This window comes from Phaenicophaeus curvirostris, chromosome 16 (genome assembly GCF_032191515.1).
Source record: "Phaenicophaeus curvirostris isolate KB17595 chromosome 16, BPBGC_Pcur_1.0, whole genome shotgun sequence".
Classification (NCBI taxonomy): domain Eukaryota; kingdom Metazoa; phylum Chordata; class Aves; order Cuculiformes; family Cuculidae; genus Phaenicophaeus; species Phaenicophaeus curvirostris.
The window spans coordinates 7,421,446-7,440,154 of NC_091407.1; the positions used below are offsets into that span (position 1 = coordinate 7,421,446).

The following is an 18,709-nucleotide window of genomic DNA, read 5'->3' on the forward strand; positions in this document are numbered from 1 at the left end:
CTCGGACGTGCAGAGGGTAATTAGGGATTTGCAAGGCTAGGCAGATTCTGCAAGCCTTTTTCTTCCTTCTTAAAGAAATGGGGGAGTGTTGGTGGTAAAAGGCGCTGTACAAGCAAGAGGAAAACATCGGGGAGCACTTAAAGAAATGGCAAAGTGCAGATCAAAACCAGACCATATTCAACGTCTCTCTGGGTGCTGTGTGGCTGCTCAGGTGCTGGTGGGGGTGCGGATGGACAGACAGCAGGGCCGTGACAGGTATCAGTAAGAGGTCTGGAAAGCCTAGAAGTCCTTGGGCATGCACCAAGCTCTAGCTGTGAGCAGCAGGAAAGCCCCCGTCAAGCGGGTTGTCCCATGGGGGCTTTGCCACCGCTGCTGTGAGCAACTCAGCCGCCAGATGTGGGGGTTGATGCATTCCCATCCTGATCTGCTCTGGCAGCTCCTGGGTCCCACTCACAGCCGGGATCAGCCCCTGGCAGCGCTGGGAGGGCGGCACACAACGGGTCCATCAGAATTTCCGCCTCGCCACACTCAAGGAACAATGACCTGTGTGTCCCTCGGAGGCTCCTCCTGCCGCACGTGGCCGCAGCCACCCTCCAAACACTCTCCTTCTTGTTCTCTTTGGCTGGAGAAGCAGCGGAGCAGCAGGTATTTCCTGCCATCGGCCGCCCTCCCTGCCTGGCTGGCCCCACAGGGGACACGCTGCTCCAGCATCCATTTCTGGGACCCCCAAGGGACCTGACACCCCTTTGGGGACAAAGCAGGACCCACAGAGGTTGCCGTCCCTCGTCAGGCAGGTGGCCGTGCTCCAGAGGGACACCAGCAGCTCAATGCACCCCTCCCGCTGTGCACATCCTGCTGGAAGAGATTTCCCTTTCGCGGTTCCAAATCGCAAGCTAAAATGAGACTCAAAAACGTGCAAAAAGCTGTTTTTGCTTCACTTCCTTTGTGCGTTTCACAGCGTGTTCTGCAAACAGGGCACTTCCTCATAGTTTCGCTTTGGCTCTCACGTTCGGGAATAAGAGAGAGGCTTTTATTTTAATAGGAAAACAGGACTATAAATTAGCAACCGGGCTGCGAGAGCCCAGAATCTTCCGCTAAAAATACCTGCACACGTCAGCGAGGCCGAAGCTGGGTGTCAGCACTGGGGACACAAACAAGGAGGGGTCTGGGTGCCACCCCTCACGGTGAAGAGCCCGTGCCACCCCTGAGATGCTGCGGTTAACCAGCTGCAGCCGCTGAACAGAAAGGGCTTATTCCAGCTACCTGATGGAGAGGAAAATCCCAAGCAAGCATCAGGGAGCAGCCAATTTTCCTTGCTTAATGCGTTTCCTGCGCTCTCCCCCCCTCCCTGACCTCAGCTCCTCCTTGGAGCACGTTCAGGCCCAGACGCTCTGCTGAGCAACAGCCAAGGCCAGCGGGGACCACTGCCATTTTATCCCTCCCCTTGGCTCAGAGGTCAGGAATTCTGCAGACCCCAGCTGCCCTGGGGCTCCCCAAGCCGCCTGGGGCAGCACCCGAGGGGCTGAGCGCCCCGTGGCACCCAACAAGGCGAGGGTTGAGATGCGAGGAGAGAGAGGGTTTGGGCATCCCACCTCCGTGCTTTGCAAAGGAGATGTGTTCCAGATTCAGAGGCAAATGCAGATCCGAATCCAGCTCCAAGCGCAAATCCAGATGTGGATGTAAATCCTGATCTAAATCCAGCCCAGCCCTAAGCACAGCTCCACATGTGGTCTGACCCCGATCCAAACGTGAATCCAAGCCCAGAGACAGTCCCAGCTCCAAATCCAGGTCTAAATCCTGCCCCAGGAGCTGGAGTGTGCTCCCTGTGCCCACTGCGTAGCATCACCTGCCACCCAGCACCATCACCAGGTGGGTGCTGCGCAGCGGGTCCCCCTGCACCCAGCTCCGGTCCCCGGTGCCCAGCACGATGCCCGGTGCCCCGTGTGCCGTGCCCAGCGCCTGCCGTGGGGTTCCCGGTGCCCGGGACGCGCTGTGCCTGCTGCACACCCCGTTATCCCCCCTCCCTGCTGCCGTGCGGGTCCGTCCCGGTCCCTCCCGGTGATGCGCGATCCCGCCTCATACCGGGAGCGCGCGTGCCCCGTTTCATTCCCAGTGATGCGCGATCCCGTTCCCGGGAGCGCGCGTGTCCCAATCCCTCCCGGCGATGCGCGATCCCGTTCCCGGGGAGCGCGCGTGCCCCAATCCCTCCCGGTGATGCGCGATCCCGTTCCCGGGAGCGCGCGTGTCCCAATCCCTCCCGGCGATGCGCGGCCCCGTTCCCGGGAGCTCGCGTGCCCCAATCCCTCCCGGTGATGCGCGGCCCCGTTCCCGGGAGCGCGCGTGTCCCAATCCCTCCCGGTGATGCGCGGCCCCGTTCCCGGGAGCGCGCGTGTCCCATCCTCTTCCCGGTGACGCTCGGTCCCGTCCCCTCCCGGTGACGCGCGGGTCCCCTTCCCAGGGGCGCGCGTGCCCCATCCTCTTCCCGGTGACGCTCGGTCCCATTCCCGGTGACGCTCGATCCCGTTCCTGGCGACGCGCGTGCCCCATCCCCTCCCGGTGATGCGCGATCCCTTTCCCGGCCACGCGCGTCCCTCATCCCCTCCCGGCGATGCCCGGGAGCGCGCGTGCCCCATCCCCTCCCGATGACGCTCGGTCCCTCATCCCCTCCCGGTGACGCTCGGTCCCACTCCCGGTGATGCGCCATCCCTTTCCCGGGAGCGCGCGTGCCCCATCCCCTCCCGGTGCCGCTCGCTCCCGTTCCCGGTGCCGCTCGGTCCCGTTTCCCCGGCCGGGCGCGCTCCCGCCGTGTCCGGCCGGCAGGTGTCGCCGCGGTCGCGCGTGCTCCCGGCGCCGCCCGGTCATGCCCCGGCGTCCCCTGCCCTCCCTCCCGGCGCCGCGCGGGGCTCCCGCCCGCTGACACCGCCGAGGCGGCTCGCACGGCGCGGCGCGGCCGCCGGGGATGGCCGGGGCCGCCCCCGCCCAGCGCCGCCGCTGAGACGCAGGTACGGGGGGCTCCGGGGACGCGGAGCGGGGTTGGGGGGGGGGGGGGGGACACACACGTTGGGGAGCGCGGGGTCTCCGCCCGCCGCCCCGCGTTACCGGCCCGTCCGGCGCGGCTGCGGCTCCCGGGGCTCGGCGGCTCCGCTGCCCTCCCGACCCTCTCCCGCTCCCTCTTCCCTTGCTTTCCCTCTTCCGTCTTCCCTCTCCCGTTCCCTCTTCCATTTTCCCTCTCCCGTTCCCTCTTCCATCTTCCCTCTCCCGTTCCCTCTTCCTTTCCTTCCTCCGTCTTCCCTCTCCCGCTCCCTCTTCCTTCCTTTCCCTCTTCCGTCTTCCCTCTCCCGTCCCCCTCTTCCTTTCCTTTCCCTCTTCCCTTCTCTTGTAGTCTCCCCCTTTCCTTCCTGCTTCCCTTCCTTTCCCCTTTCCTTCCCTCTTTCCCTCCTATCTCCCTTCCCTTCTGCCTTCCCTTCTCCCTTCGTTCCCTTCTCCTTTCCCTTCTCCCTTCTTTCCCCTTCCCTCCCTTCCTTCCCTTCCCTTCCCTTCCCTTCCCTTCCCTTCCCTTCCCTTCCCTTCCCTTCCCTTCCCTTCCCTTCCCTTCCCTTCCCTTCCCTTCCCTTCCCTTCCCTTCCCTTCCCTTCCCTTCCCTTCCCTTCCCTTCCCTTCTTCTTCCTTCCTCCTTTACCTAGTCCCTTCCCTTCCTTCTGCCCCCCACACTGCATTCCACCCTCTCCGCAGCCCGTTCCGTTCTCCTCCTGGCCCCTCGTTCGATGACGTCCCAGGGGGGACAGCGAGGGTCCCCCTGGTGCCCCCAACCCGTGGGTGGCCGCGGTGCTCCCGGCGGGCATCGCTGGGATGCAGCTGGGGGACTTGGAGCATCCGAATCCCCCTGGAGGAAGGCAGGCAGGGAGCCCCCCAACCCTTCTCCTGCAGCTGCTTTTAAGCTGCTAAATTCCAGCCAAGCGGCAGCGTGTCTGTGTGTGTGTGGGGTGCGTGTCCCCTTCCCACCACCCCTTGGAAATGTTCATGGTGGTGCTTGGGGATCCCAACGGAGATGCCGACCAGCCTCTTCCCCAAACATGGGGTTCGGCATGCCGAGGGTTCTCTGGCTGCTGGCGAAGCGTCGTGGCTGACGTCGCAGACCTGCCGGAGGTTTTCGCTGACGTCAGAGCGGGGAGCTGCTGGGGTCTGCGCTCGTTCCCCACCACCTCGGACGGAGCGCGATGCCGTCCCCTAGACGTGAGCAAATTGGACTTTGCAAAAGCTCTTGTGGCCATTGGGCTCCTGCCTGCTCTCCCCCATGGCTCTGAGCGGTGTCCTGGCTGCCTGCCCTCAGGTGACCTCCCAAAGTGATGTTTTGGAGGAACAAAAACAACAGTGGGGGTTTGACCTGGGAGAGGCGGAGGGCAGCATCTCTGATGGTGCCAGCACCTTCAGAAGGCTCTCCCAGCTCAGCTCCCGCAGCCCAAGCTCTTGGGAGCCTCCTTGAGGGTCCAGAAATGTTTTTCTGCTGGGTGCTGGGTGCTGTGGAGCGCTCCTGCCCCGCAGCTGCCTTCCCCGGTTGGTGGGTCGCATCCTCCAGCGCTGTGGCTCTGCAGGTGTAGGTGCTGTCACCCGTGCGTGGGTGGGAGACGCAGGGGCACCCGCGGGGGGCGAGACGCAGGTTGGCTGTGCCACGAGTGCAGCCAGTGCCGAGACCGCGTCTCCTGGTGTCTGTCACTGGCTGATGAAAATGGACCTTGAGCTGCTGGGGGATGGCGTGGAGACAGATGGGAAAGAGCTGAGGGCGATGGAGAAAAGGACACGTTCCCCCTGAGCGCTCTTTCCCTCCCTGTTCCGTTTGGGATCGAGGTGCGCGTCGAGGCATGGCAGGAACCGTGGTGGTGGAGGGGTTCGGCGTGGGGCTGGCTGCGCGTGGGGCTCGGACCCCGGGCTGGGTGCATCTGCACCCTGAGCAGCGGCTCTGCACCCGAGGCTGGGAGCTGTGTGAAGTTCAAGGCAGGAAGTGAGAAATTAAACAAAATAATAAAAAAAAATACCGCGCCTGGTAGAAGCTGCCAGGGAGATTTAGGGAGGCTGTTCCCAGGGAGCCTAGAAGAAGCATGTATCCTCGTCTGACAAGGAGCTGCCCGTGCCAGGGACCACAGACCCACCTCTCCTCTCGCGGCTCTGTCTCCTCTGCAAGCCCCAGGGAACAATTGCATGCAGAGTGCTTCGTTTCAGAGCCGCCACAGTCATTTCAGAGACCTTTTAGGCAGGAAAAGTGCTCTGTAGCGTGTAATTTGAAGGCTCTGCTCTGAACCTTCACTCTCGTTCTGCTAAATGATCCTCTGCTCTTCCAAACCCTCGCTGCCTGGAAACCAGCAGCAGTGACCTGGTTCCTGGCCTCACTCAGTCCTTGGTCTCCCTTCAGCCCGGTGCTAAGGTGAGGGGAGTCATGGGTTGCAAGGAGCAGCCTGGGGTGTTTTTCTGTCTTGCATGGGGCCTCTCAGACGTCAAAGTCCTGTGAGATTTCAGCCAGTCTTAATCATCTCTCGCCTCTGCCTGAGCTGCAGAGGTTGTCACAGCTCGCTAAGGATTTTCCAGCCTGGAGGGTTGGGTCTTGTGAGGGCTCTCCGGGAAAATCTAGGGACCCCAACTGATTTCCTCTGAAATGGGGGAGCTGTGGAATTGTTTCCTGCATCATCCCTCAGGCTTGGCAGCTCGTGGCAGGGAAAGACGGTTCGTTCTGCCATCAGAGGAAGCGGCACCACTTTGGTTTAACAGATGGAGGTGAGCCCGCAGGTGACGGGCCATCGGTTAGCCAGGCAGCGTGGTATCACTGAGGGTTTCCTCTCCTCACCTTTGTCTCTCCTCTCCTGCCCATCCCAGCACGAGTTGCCCTAAAACTTTTGTCGGTTGGAGGCACACCTGCAGGAACAGAGCGAGCTGCGGGTTTCCTCTTGCCGTGGGTGCTGCCTACCCTGCCAGATGCAGGCAGGGCTTTGGCGTTCCTGGCAGCTTCACAGCAGGGCGCAGGGAGAGGGAAAAGGATGGTGAGAAGGAGAAAGGTTTGCACATGCTGGTGAAGGCTCTCGCCCCTCATCCTGTTCCTGGTTGGTCCGGTCCCGTGCGGGAGTACAGGGCTGGTGTGGTGGCAGAGGGCTGGTGTGGTGGCAGTGCGCTGGTTGGCACCATGCGGGCATGTGCGCGTCTCCTCTTGAGGCGCACGGCTTTGCTCTGCTTTGGATTCGCTCCCGGTTTCCACCAGGGCAGGGATAGTCCTGATGACGGCGGATTTATGCACATCACCAAATCAGACATGCGGCCAGGGCAGGAGGAAACCGTCTTGAGTCCTTCAGGCTGTGCCTGGCAGATACCTGGGTCTAACCTGCTTTTAAAACCCACGGGTGCTGGGGTTCCTCCCCTGTCCCCAGGCAATTGCTGCCACTTGCTAAGGGCAGCTTTCCAGCAGTGCGATTTGCGTTCCACTCATATCCTATCCCCCTCAGCAGGGTGTGAGGCAGAGGACAGGACGAGAGGGAACGGCCTCAAGCTCTGCCAGGAGAGGTTTAGGCTGAACATTAGGAAAAATTTTTCACAGAAAGGGTCTTTGGGCACTGGCAGAGGCTGCCCAGGGAGGGGGTTGAGTCACCTTCCCTGGAGGGGTTTAAGGCATGGGTGGACGAGGTGCTGAGGGACATGGTTTAGTGTTTGATAGGAATGGTTGGACTCGATGATCCGGTGGGTCTCTTCCAACCTAGTCATTCTATGATTCTATGAAAGGCAGTTTCCTCTTCCCTTCTTCACCTCTCGGAGGGATGCTCCGCAGCTACAGCCCATCCAAAGATGGAGCAGGATGCATCCCAGCTGGGGTGGAGCGGGCAGACCTGTGCATCGACCTGCCAGCATCCTGTCTTACCGCTTGCTCGGAAACGCACTCAAAATCCACTTGCTCAGGCATTGCCTGGATTTGGGAGTTCCCCAGCAGGGCTCCCACAGCTGCTCGGGGCCAGCAGCAGCGAGGCTTTCACCCCACGCCTGCTGTGGGGAGGAGGAGGAGGAGGGAGGCAGGTGCAGGTGCTGGGAAGCCCGTGTCATGGCCAAGCGCAAAGGGCTGTCTCCAAGCAGCGGTCGCCACCTGCGCTCGCCAGCACCCGGCTGGCAAAACCCGACACGTCACAGCAAGATGAGGGCCACCAGCAGCCGTGCAAGGTGGAGAGCGGCTTCCTGGGGCTGGCGGTCACCCCGGTCCCCGGCAGGAGGGTTGGCATCACTGTGGGGAGGATGCTTTGCCACGGGAAGGCGGCTGCTTGGGTTTTGCTTGGGTTGTACGGCCTAGTTTTGAGAGCTGGAATATGCTCAAAGATGGGCTTTCTGAGTTGCTTTTTTTGGGTTTGTTTTGTTTTAAATGACAGCATTTCCCCTTTAAATTTACATCTCTAGCTGGGGAACACGGAGCCTGGTGAGAGAGGGAGTGTGAGACTTTTATAAAAAGAACGAGTCGAGTTTTATTATCCCTTTGAGACGAGCAGGGAAAATCTATACTGAAGGCATGAAATAGCAATAAAAATGGACTTTTTGCCAAAGCAAAATTAATTGAGTGAATCTCAGTCCTCAAGCCTGAGCTCTGAGAAGCTTATGAGTTGGATATGAACCACGCTGCCCCTTTCCAGGCTGTCATCCCCTGAGGATGGGAGGCAAAACCTCCCTCCGGTCCTCAGCACCGAACAATGAAGCGCAATGTGATCAGTGCACAGGAGCAAAGGACTCGTGTTTGGGACACAGGTATCGCCACCGCTTGTGAGGCTGGTGTTGCCTCCAGCCCTGATGGTCTGCAGAGCAAGGACCTTCTCCAGGTTCATTGGCTTGGGCATCTGCTCCGATGGCGTGAATACGATGCTTACGATTGTTCAGTGGTCATTGCTCCAGTGTTTCCATCACCGTGAGTCATAGCATCCCATCTGGATTGTCGACTTGGGAGAGTCCAACAGGAGAAAGGAAGAAGGCTGGAAAAAGGCTCCTCTGGAAGCTGGAAGAGGAACCTGCCGTCTTATCCTAATCTGGGCTTGCTTTTATTAACTGTCTTCCTTCCTTGTTCCTGCCTCCTGCTCATGCACCATGCATGGGATCCGGGTCTCCAAGGTGCATTTTTTTTCTGGGCAAAACCTTTACAGGAAAGAAAAACCCTCTCCTAGGATTTGTTCATCTGGACGTACACATGCAGCAGCACCAGCTTTCCTCTCCCCTTTTTCCAGGGCGGGGATGGCAGGAGGAGCCACTGGACAGAGCGATGAGGGGAAAGACAGATTCTTTTCAGCAGATGGTGCAAAGAGGACGAAGCTGTATAAACCTCCCGAGTCGTCCAGAGAGACAGAGATTAAATAGCAAGAGGGCTGAGAGGCAGCTCCAGGCAGGAGAAGGAAGGAGAAAAAAGGAAAATGGGGGTGGAAATAGGATTGGAGTGTGGAACTGGGGAGAGAAGTGTTGATTTGAACAGGAATCTCCTCCCACTTGATGTCTTCCCTCCAATTCAGAGGGCCTAGATTCAGTGCCATAAAAATACAGCCCTTTTCAGTCCCTTATCTTGCAGGAGCAGAAACAATTGGCCTGCAAAGAAGGAGAAAACAATCTGTTTGACTGACAAACAAAAACACATTTCTGCACAAAAGGAGGAGGAGGAAGAGGCAGCTGTCTGGCTGCTGCTTCGGCTTTTTTCCTCTCCCCTCCCTCTCCTGTCCCCTTGCTGATGGTGTCGGAGTGGAGCCGTTACCCTTGCCAGCAAAACACCCTCCGTTCTGACTGGCTGGGTTCAATGTCAGGCTCCTGCAGCAAATGTCATTGCCTGCCCCGCTGTCACCAGCCGCGGCGGAGATGCACAAACCCTGTCGCGATGCCCTTTTGGGGATGGTGGGGAGAAAGGGGGTACCCTGAGCATCAGTGGGGCAAAGCCCAGCTGCAGGGAGAGGCGCCCGGTGGGAGCCAGAGACAGAAACGGGTGCTTGAGAGAGGGACCAAGGCTGGTGGCTCGCTGTGGATGAGTTGGGGACAGAGGGGACATGGGAGAACCCTCGCTGGGGGATCTTAGGAAGTTCAAACAGGTTGTGGGTGATATGCCGACATTGCAGCACGTGGACATTGTTGGAACATCAGAGTGCTGCAACTGAAGTTACTGCTGGAGCCCTAGCTGTCTCCAGAGCCAACTCTGAGCCTCTGTTTCCCTGACTGCAAAGTCAGGAAGGTTAAATGTGAGTGCTCTAGGAGAGCTGGGGCATAGAAGTGCCCTGGGCACCTTAAGTCATTATCCAAACAAGTCGTTTTTCCCCCCAAGACCGCTACGACAGCCGCCACACTAGCCAAATTGGTGCTGGAGGGAATCTGGCAAGACAGGCAGGAGCAGAGCCTGTGGGATCCTGGCAGTTCTCCATCTCTCCAGAACAAACTCCTCACTCAGAGGCTTTTTTAAAAGAAAGTGAAACTGGTTTTCCCCGTGCAATTCCCTGGCCAAGAGCAGCAGCAGTTTCCTGCCTGGAATGGCCTTCCGAGGGGACTCTTTGGGGACATGTGAAACAAACATCCACGCTCCAAAACCAGCGCCTGCCCGAACCTGGAAAAGCAGGAGGCTGGAGCAGAGTGGTCTCAGCTGATTAGTGCTGCCGCAGAGGGAATCTACAATATGGAATGAGAGAATCATCGAGGTAGGAAAAGACCTCTAAGATCATCAAGTCCTACCATCAGCCCCACACCACCGTACCTGCTAAACCATGTCCCAAAGTGCCACGTCTACAAGCTTTTTGAACCCCTCCAGGGATGGTGACTCCACCACTGCCCTGGGCAGCCTGTGTCCAGGAACACAAGAAGAAAACCCTGAAGCCACCGTGAGAGTCCTGATTGCTTTTGATCAAGGTTGCTGGAGACCTACTGGAGTCCACTGGAAAGATAATCCTGTGATGGTGGATGATTCCCTTTTTCCTTTTTTTCTAAGGAGCTATTTCACTCCACAGCCAAGTAGCAAAATAACATGTAAGATATTACAGATTCCGGGTGAGTTAATAACAAATAATGACTCTCATTTCTGAGTGGTTCTCTTGATGCCTCGGTCCAGGCGTGTAACAACCAGGATTGTTGAAATCCTGATACGAATGGATAGAAACATCCTGGATTCAAGTGAATTCAAGGGATCCAGCCTCTGCTTTCTTTGAGTCCCACAATAAGTAATTGGCCTGAAATGTAGAAGGCCATGAATTACTCTTTTATTTTTAAATTCTTGCACCTACAATGCAGAAAATTCTGCCTTTCAAAGGAAGATGAGAAGAATCATCTACCTCACGTCAAACTACAGGCAGAAGAAGATACGAGAGATGACTAGACTGCTTTTACAACTTTGGCGCTTGACTTTCCTCCCCAGAAGGGGAAGATGCATTGTCTGCCTGTCTTGTGATCAGGCTGTAACCTTTTGTTACCCTGATAAACGTCAGCTGACCAGGCTGGGATGTAAAAAAGCTCCATCTCTACCAGACCGTTGCTGCGCTGCCTTGCACACGGTATTTGGGCAGGAAGAGGCCCAGCATCTCCCCGCCTGAGCGGTGCTTGCAGACTTTGCCCAGCACGGGCTTGGTTGCACGCGCTGCAGGGAAGCTCAGGCAGCGACTGCAAGAGCAGGTTTTGCTCGTGGTGAAGTTGCTCTGAACCCTTCAGGACCACGGTTCTCCCAGCGTGCAGTGATGTAGCCTGGGCTGAAGGGGTCTTTGCTGGGATGGCTGGTTTGCAGGCAGTTTGTGAATCAGAGAGGGAAAACTGATGTTATTGAAGTGGCACTGGACCCTATAGTCGGTAGTGCTCGGCAGCACTTGTTCCCTTCCATTTCAGCAGCATCACAACTGTGCCATGCCCTCTGCAGCCACCTGCCCAGCTTCATAGAATCATAGAATCACAGAATCCCCAGGTTGGAAAAGACCCATCGGATCATCGAGTCCAACCATTCCCATCAGTCACTAAACCATGTCCCTCAGCGCCTCATCCACCCGTCCCTTAAACCCCTCCAGGGAAGGTGACTCAACCCCCTCCCTGGGCAGCCTGTTCCAGTGCCCAATGACCGTTTCCATGAAAAACTTTTTCCTGATGTCCAGCTTGAACCTCCCCTGGCAGAGCTTGAGGCCGTTCCCTCTCGTCCTGTCCCCTGTCACTTGGGAGAAGAGCCCAGCTCTCTCCTCTCCACAACCTCCTTTCAGGTAGTTGTAGAGAGCAATAAGGTCTCCCCTCAGCCTCCTCTTCTCCAGGCTAAACACCCCCAGCTCTCTCAGCCGTTCCTCATAAGGCCTGTTCTCCAGCCCCCTCACCAGCTTCGTTGCTCTTCTCTGGACTCGCTCCAGAGCCTCAACATCCTTCTTGTGGTGAGGGGCCCAGAACTGAACACAGGATTCGAGGAGCAGTCTCACCAGTGCCGAGTACAGAGGGAGAATAACCTCCCTGGACCTGCTGGACCGTTTCTGATACAAGCCAAGATGCTTGTATCAATGTGCTGATGCCTTCTCTCAGCTCCTCCACACCTTCCTGTGGCCCCCAAAGTCCTCCAGCACCTTCTCACCTTCTTACGTACTCTTGCCCCCTAAACTCTTCCTGCCTTCTCCCTTCAGCTTCTCCCTCCCAATCTGTAGAAAAGCAAGCGTGCTAAGAGTTTGGTGTCTGTGCTCCATGCTGGTAGGTGCAGTGCAAAGTTAATGCTGCGGTGAAGGAAATCTAACATACACATGGAGTTTGGCTCCCAAGCGAGAAAGACCTTTCAGGTTTTATGCCTGCTTCTCTGGTCCTGCACACTCTGAGCGTCAAAGGTGGCCACGGGGGCAGTCTTGGGGTGAAGCCAGACTTTAGCTCAGCCCAGGGCTTGAGGAGAAGTGGCTGAGGTAGAGTGGGATCTGGTGAAGCCCCACTCTCAGCTTCAGACCCTGCAGATGTCTGGATGGTTGCAGTCTCTGGTCGGCAAGACCGTGTTTCCCATTAGGGAGCCAGCATTTGGTGAAGCAGCATCCAACCACGTTTTATCCAGACCTCCCTGGAGTCTCTCCTTTCCCTGCTGCTGCCCTGCTCGCTGGCCACACGCAGGAGGGTAGCAGGCATCTCCAACACCTTCCACCAGTTGCAGTCACACAGTCCTGACGCTCATCCTCGACGTTACTCTGTACTAGTGCCTCTTGGGATTTGGCCAGTGTGTGTCAGGGCGACGTGCCTCTTCCTCTACAGCTGCTCTCTGCTCGGCTGCGTCACCCAGAGCATCCCTTCCTCCTGCCTGGGGTTGCTTTGTACATCCCATTTCCCAATTTATTTCGCCCTGATTTATACGAGGTCACGGGCTTGTGGTCCCTTACTTGGCCGTGGTAGCACAGCCTCTTCGATTAGGTGCATTTCCAAGCATGACTTCCATCTGTCCGTCAGTCGCTATAGCTAATTTCTGCAGCGTTTACAGCCGTACAGGGGCATCGTTCATATCTAATAATCGCTGATGGTGGCAGGACTGTGATAAATGATCTATTCCATGCATTTCACCTCTTTTCTATTCACAAATTGTTCATGATTTTTTGTAGTTGCATTAAGTATTCAAAGTGACTGCGATTTCCCCCATCGTATTCATTATTCAAAATTGTTCTCCAGATAATTTCTGCAAATAATTCGCGGTCTTTGCTCTTTTGTGAATACTCAGTCTCAAGAATGGGAGTCGTTTTAATTGGGATCTTGCATCACATGACGGATTTCAGCTTCCCGATTGGACAGGCTTAATTTTTAGATTTGAGGTTTGGGGAGGGAACTGTTGCAATTTAGAATTTGAAATTTACTTTCTTCCAATATTTTCAGTGGCTGATTAATATTAACAGTCTGTCTTGTCCTTTTTTTTTTTTTCCCCTCCCTTCTTGGCCAAAAAACCCTGCCGGTAACTTGTTGGCAAGAAACACTTGGAGAACATAAACAAAAAAGGTGGCACCAAAATAGATATATTTAACATATCTAAAAACTGGAGTGATGATTCACAGTGGTTTGTTTTGTATTATTCGCTAAGCTCTGGTAAAAATAATGATCAAAATAATTTAGAAACATTAAAAGTCACATAGGAAGGGGACATTTATAGCACTCGCTTTTATAACATCTTCCATCGATGGATCTCTGCGTGCCTGAGAAACATCTTGTGGGCTGGCTGACAGGTGGTGATGGGTTGGTACCCTCACTCTGCGCGGTGCTCTGGCCCCGGTGGGCTCGGTGGAGGCGAAGGGAAGGAACATGCAACCAGCCTTGGCTCCACCAGTCCTGCCTCGATCCGCACCCGCTGCAGACGAGACTCCGGTTGCGTCGCGCAGAGCTCAACTCCAGGCAGAGGGTGACCGTAAGCGATTTGCCCAAGGTCGCCTTCCAGCTCCCTGGTTCAGTGGAAAATAGCTGCAAGGTCTCCCGATCTCCCCCAGCAGCCCCCTCCTGCCGCGAGGCGAGACGGAAAGGTGCAGAGTTCAGATGTTTTCTCTAACTGACAGCCTGGCTCCCGCCACCTCTCGTAAACCCTCCTCAGCTCTATTTTCTGATCTCTGCCATCAGGTTGAGTCAATGGGGCCCCACCTGTCCCCTGCTTAATAGCAGGAGCTCCAGTGGCATATTTATGCCTCCAAAGAGGAGCGTTGTGCCGGCGTTCCTGTTCTTGCCTCACCCGCGCGCCCCGGTTGCTCGCTTCCACCAGCTGCTGCTGCCGATTTCCCTTAAAAATAAAACCCCTCTAAAGGTACAGCAGGGACACCTTAAATGCAGAGCTGTGGCGTGCAGTTAATCATATCCTCTTAACGGGTTTATTCGCTCATTAAATATTTAAGACTCGTTTCTCTTTATCAATAGTGTGGAGGCGTGCAGGCCCCGGTGCAAAGATTTATGCACACAATAGGATCGGTGCATTTAGATTTGTTTGAAGGGATCTGAGAGCCATTTAAAACTCGACCGAGGGGGATGGTTTCTGCTGCTGCTGTTTTCCTCTGGTGAGGTTTCTGCCTCCTGACTGCGGTTGGGAGGCGGCAGGAGGGGAGCTTGGGGGGTGCGAGCTGATGGCTGCTTCTCATCCCCCTCCCTGGTTGCTTTTGAAATAGCCGTGCCCCTTTCTGAGAGATGGAGAGGTCTCAAAGGGGACCTGGCATGAGCTTCTTGTAGCGATGAGGATGGTCTGTGGAAATTGCGGTGCGCAGAGGCAGGATATGGTGCTGGGAGCGCGGTGGTGGAAGCGACGCTTTGATTCCCGCTGCTGTCTGTGGGAAGAGCTTTGCCGTTGTGGCTCAGATGTGAATTCCAGCTCATCTGGCGCTGTTCGGGAGCTGTCATGCAGGTGCAACATCTGTCGTTCCGTTATTACCTGGGCTCTGCTTTCCACACAGGTGTAAGCGGTGGTGGCCTTTTTGGTTCATGGCATGGGGAGAGGGCCAAACCCACACCATCACCTTGATCTTGCCTCCCCATACTTCTCATTGTCTAACCCCTGCCCACCAGCCCAGACCACCATCCAGAGCATCCAGTCTTCATCCAATACCCACCATTTCCCACTCTGCCCATTGCTTGGTCCCTACTGGCAGATCCGTGGCTGCCAGCTGCTACCAGATCTGTGTCTCCCTCTTGCTTCAGGGAGGCAATTCCTTGTGCTGTGGTTGGTGTGCACCCCACTGGCACGTGTGTACGCTTGTTTCCCAGACCGTGAGGGCTGCAGGTTGCAACCTTGTGCTGGAGCGATGGTGGGTCTGGGCTAGGATGGAGCTGGGAGCCTGGCTGCACGTCCAATGCAGTTGTACAATGTGACCTGTACCCGTCCTTCCATCAAGCGCGTTGCCAGAGCTTGCAGGGACAGCAGGTCTCGGCACGCAGGACTCTATCACCATCTCAGCAGCTTCTGCTTAGATGAGGAGAGAACATCTCATGCCAAGACCTGTCCTCCCTAGGCTGCAGATTGGAGTCAGGGATGGCAGCAGCTAACACCCAGGCTTTTTGGCTCCCCCATGGCATCTCAGCGGGTTCTTCCAGCAACCTTGGATGCAGCTATACATGCCTGTCCCAAAAACTCTTCTCCAGGAGGTGCTGGGGTGGACAGGGAGGTTGAGTGGCTGCAGTGGCAATAGGCAGAGCTGGCAGCTTCCCCCTGGGGGTGTGAGAACACAGGGAGAGCATGCACGCGTCAGATATTTACCCAAATCTCTCCTGCTTTGCAACGTGCCCACTGGAAAAAAGGATCTGACAGCAATAAAACTGTCGAGCGGCTGCTGCTGCTTTTTTTTTAAAGTTCTGTGATAGCTTCTCCCCCCCCCTTTTTTTAATAGCTAATGCATCTGTCACTACTTTCCTAATGAGCTTTCCGAAAGGGCCTTAGGGACCTCTACCTATCCATGTGGGTTTGGATAGGAGCTTACTCAGGGGAGGCAGAGAGAATTCAGCCCCTTCTCTCACCCCCACCTCCTCCCCACCGCCCTCCCAAACTCCTCTCCGAGGGCAGGTTGTCCAGAGGGAGGAGAAGGCAGCAATATCTCAGCGCTCGGCGAGCTGGCGTGCACCCCCTGCAATCACAGCCAATAATGACAAAAAGACGGGGCTGCTGCCAGAGATAGAGAGCTGAGCTCCAAGCGTTACAGCAATGTCACAGCCTTGGGACTGCTGCTGGCTGCTACTGGAAAGAAATTTCCTCACAACAGGCAGAGTTATAGGAAGGAGCCATTGATTGCATTAAAAAACACCCTCCCCACCTCTTTTTTTTGGCATAGATTTTCAAGGCTTTTTTTTAAATTTTTTTTTCCCTTCCTTCCCCCCCTCCATTTGCCATTGAAGTTGCGTTCAATAAAACCCATCGCCCGAGAGCGTCTGTTCGCATGTTCTCAGCAGTACAATGGGCAGAGGACTGCAGTGTGCAGAGGCTCAGCCAGCCTCACGCAGACAATGAGGGGGTGGGAGCAGGGCTGGGGCTGGGGGGCTTTTATTTTATTTTATTTTTCCCCCACCTGCTGGCCCCCACTACTAATTGTAATCACAAAAGGCAAATGGGAAGGGACTAGGGGAGCAAGGCTATGGTTCACTGGGGTCATGGTCTCCATCAGTCATTCTCCCAGCCTGTTGCTGGGTAAAAGCCTGGCTCCTTGGTTTATCAAAATGACTGTGCAGTAAAAGCCTCTTTGCCCACCCCCAAAAAGAAAAAACAAGAAAAAAAGCTATTTCAACTGACTCAAAAAGCATGAACTTCCTATTGCCATCCATGGGAGACTTTCCATTGACTCCTCTAGGCACAGAAAGGAGACCAGAGGGTTTGGTGACTCAAGTACAAACCTGGGGTCTCTTCCTCTCTCTGATGCTGCTCACAAATCATTTAGGACCTGATTCAGCAAGGGGCTCCACACCTGCATCCCTGTGCCATTCCACAGGGCACGAGAGGATGCTTAGCAGGTCTGAATCTCTGACTGTTCTGTGCCTGAGTTCCCCTCAGCTGTAAAATGTAGCAGTACTAACCCTACACTGCATGATGGTGGAGAAGCTAATAACCATTACCAGGGAGATGCTTCCAGATCTCTAGATAAAAGGTGCTCAAGGAGGGAAAATTATTATCAACATGGGCCAAATAGCTACAGGGGATTCGAAATCTGTTTGTATTTGTAGGGTGTAACCGCTAAGGAGGGAGAGACTGGGACAATGGAGCATGCAGAGCACTAATGGAATGAGCGTAGGAAAGAGGATATCTCTGGAGACCCTTAGAAACCATTTCCCAGTGGTAAGATCTGCTTGGGTTGTTTGTTCTTCTTCCCAGATGAGAGCTGCAGTAGTGGATGCTTTTATCACTTATGAACTGGACTAGATGGAGGGCCAGAGAGCATCCTGTAGGGACGAGCCTTTATGCCTCTCCAGTGGATGGATCTACGGATTTAACAGGTCTCAGCTTCCATTTCTGTCTTTCAAGGCTGTGCTTTATAACAGAAGATTCTGGACTAGACATTTCAGGCCTCTTTTTCAAGCTTGGGGGATGCAGGTTTGGCCTCTGATAAGAGATGCATGACTTCTTGAGGCTGCAGTTGCAGCAGACGGGTTGCTTGAAATGGGCACATCCCCATCCCATTCTTGAATGGAGCCTTGGGATCTGCTTTGGGTGTAGATTTGGAACAGCCTCATGGTACCGTGTGAGCGTGGTGGTTCCTTGAAGCCATTTCTCTTAGAGAGTCACTTTTCCCAGCTGATTCATGCTCCCAGTGCAAGCCCATTTCTTGCCGTGGTGACGATAAAGCTCACTGAGGCTTTGCCTATGAACGTATGGTCCAGGCTGGAGTCTCCTAACGGGCTCTGAGCGCAGTAGTGCCAGAGCTGTGCAAACATAGGTTGTTCCCTTGGGATTAAAACCAACTTAGACAAGCTGTTTATTGTCCGTGGCCGGACAGCGCTGGGAGACCGTGCGTCGCTGTGCAAAGCGTCGGGCAAACACGTAAGAGACAGGCAGCGTCCGTCCCAGCTCCCCTGGGGTGAGCATCCTCGTTACCCACAGTTCCTCGCTCGTGGTGGCACGCAGCGCTCCGAAATCGCGACGTCGCCTTTCCTTTGCGCCCTGAGCCAGCCCCATTTTGTGCTCCAGGGAGCTGCAGCCTTTCTCACTGAAGACCTGCAGCACACCACACTCTTTTTTTTTTTTTTTTTTCTCCTCTCCTGGACACTTTACTTAGATTCTTTCTTCCCTCTCATTTTCTCTGCCATCAAATGAAAGCCATTCAGACCAAAACGGTTCAGCCTGCTCTTTGTGTCTGGAAAACAGAACACCAGAGACAGCTGGACCTACCCGAGATGGCCACGGCCGTGGCAACAGTGGCTCTTTGTTAGCGCTGTTGTCTCTGCCCCTATCTCCAGTGTCTGGGGCCCTGTCTCTTTAAAGCTTTAGTGTGCTGTGTCAAAGCCAACAGAGAGTTCAGCTTATTAATGGATTCGCTAGGTTAATATCCCAACAGTTTGGGTTTGGTGGTGGGTTTTTTTTTGGTTTTTCTTTTTTTTTTTTCTTTTTCCCCCCCAGCAGCATAATTTAGAAAGGGGGGAGGGGAAAGATAACCCAGTCCCATTTCTGGGGAGGAGGGCATGGCATGGCTCATTGCTTTGGAGAAATGGAGCTGGAATGGTTGGCTGGGGCCACGAGGAGGTGGTGGCCCAGCCCTTCACCTCCCTGTCTGTATGTACATCTCTCTCTATCTCCTTCTCCTGCGGGGTTCCCTGCATCAAAGCTTCTTCCAGTTCTTATGCTAATGAGGTGCATTAATGCTTAATGACTGTGAACAGGCTTGTTTAATTGCACCTATCTGAGCAGGAGGCACGTTGCTGTATAAGAGGGAACGACCATGTAAGCAGCTGCATGCCCTCCTGGACAGTCTTAATTACATGTAAAACTGATGTGATCTAAACCACCAGGCTGGTGATTAGTTTAGTGAGGCAGGTGGTACTTTGCAATTCAGTGCTTCAGAAACTCTAGAGCAAGTGAGATCAGATTCTTTCGTAGGCTATGGAGGATAAGGCAAGCCCTGATCATCCTTGAATTTGATGTTGGGTGGGGACAAGCACGGCATAGTAGATTAATTTAATTAATTTATTGCAGTTAGTTTGCGAAGACATTATCCGCGAGCGGCTGTGCAGAATACTGAGCAGTCCCATTAATGCAATGCTATTTTGCCTGTAAATCCTCTCCCCCCGCCCCTTACAGGAGGAATGAGCTGCCATGGTC

General features: G+C 55.2%; 1 protein-coding gene across 2 annotated transcripts in view; it reads left to right on the top strand.

The window, feature by feature from the left end:
* Window positions 1-2,863: 2,863 nt before the first annotated feature.
* The window catches only part of RAI1 (retinoic acid induced 1), a 76,403-nt gene continuing 60,557 nt past the window's right edge, over window positions 2,864-18,709 (top strand). The window contains exon 1 of one of the 2 annotated variants that reach the window (XM_069870389.1): window positions 2,864-3,002. The gene's annotated coding sequence lies outside the window, so the exon portion shown is untranslated. The remainder of the gene's footprint in view (window positions 3,003-18,709) is intronic. The other variant, XM_069870390.1, reaches the window with a different exon arrangement.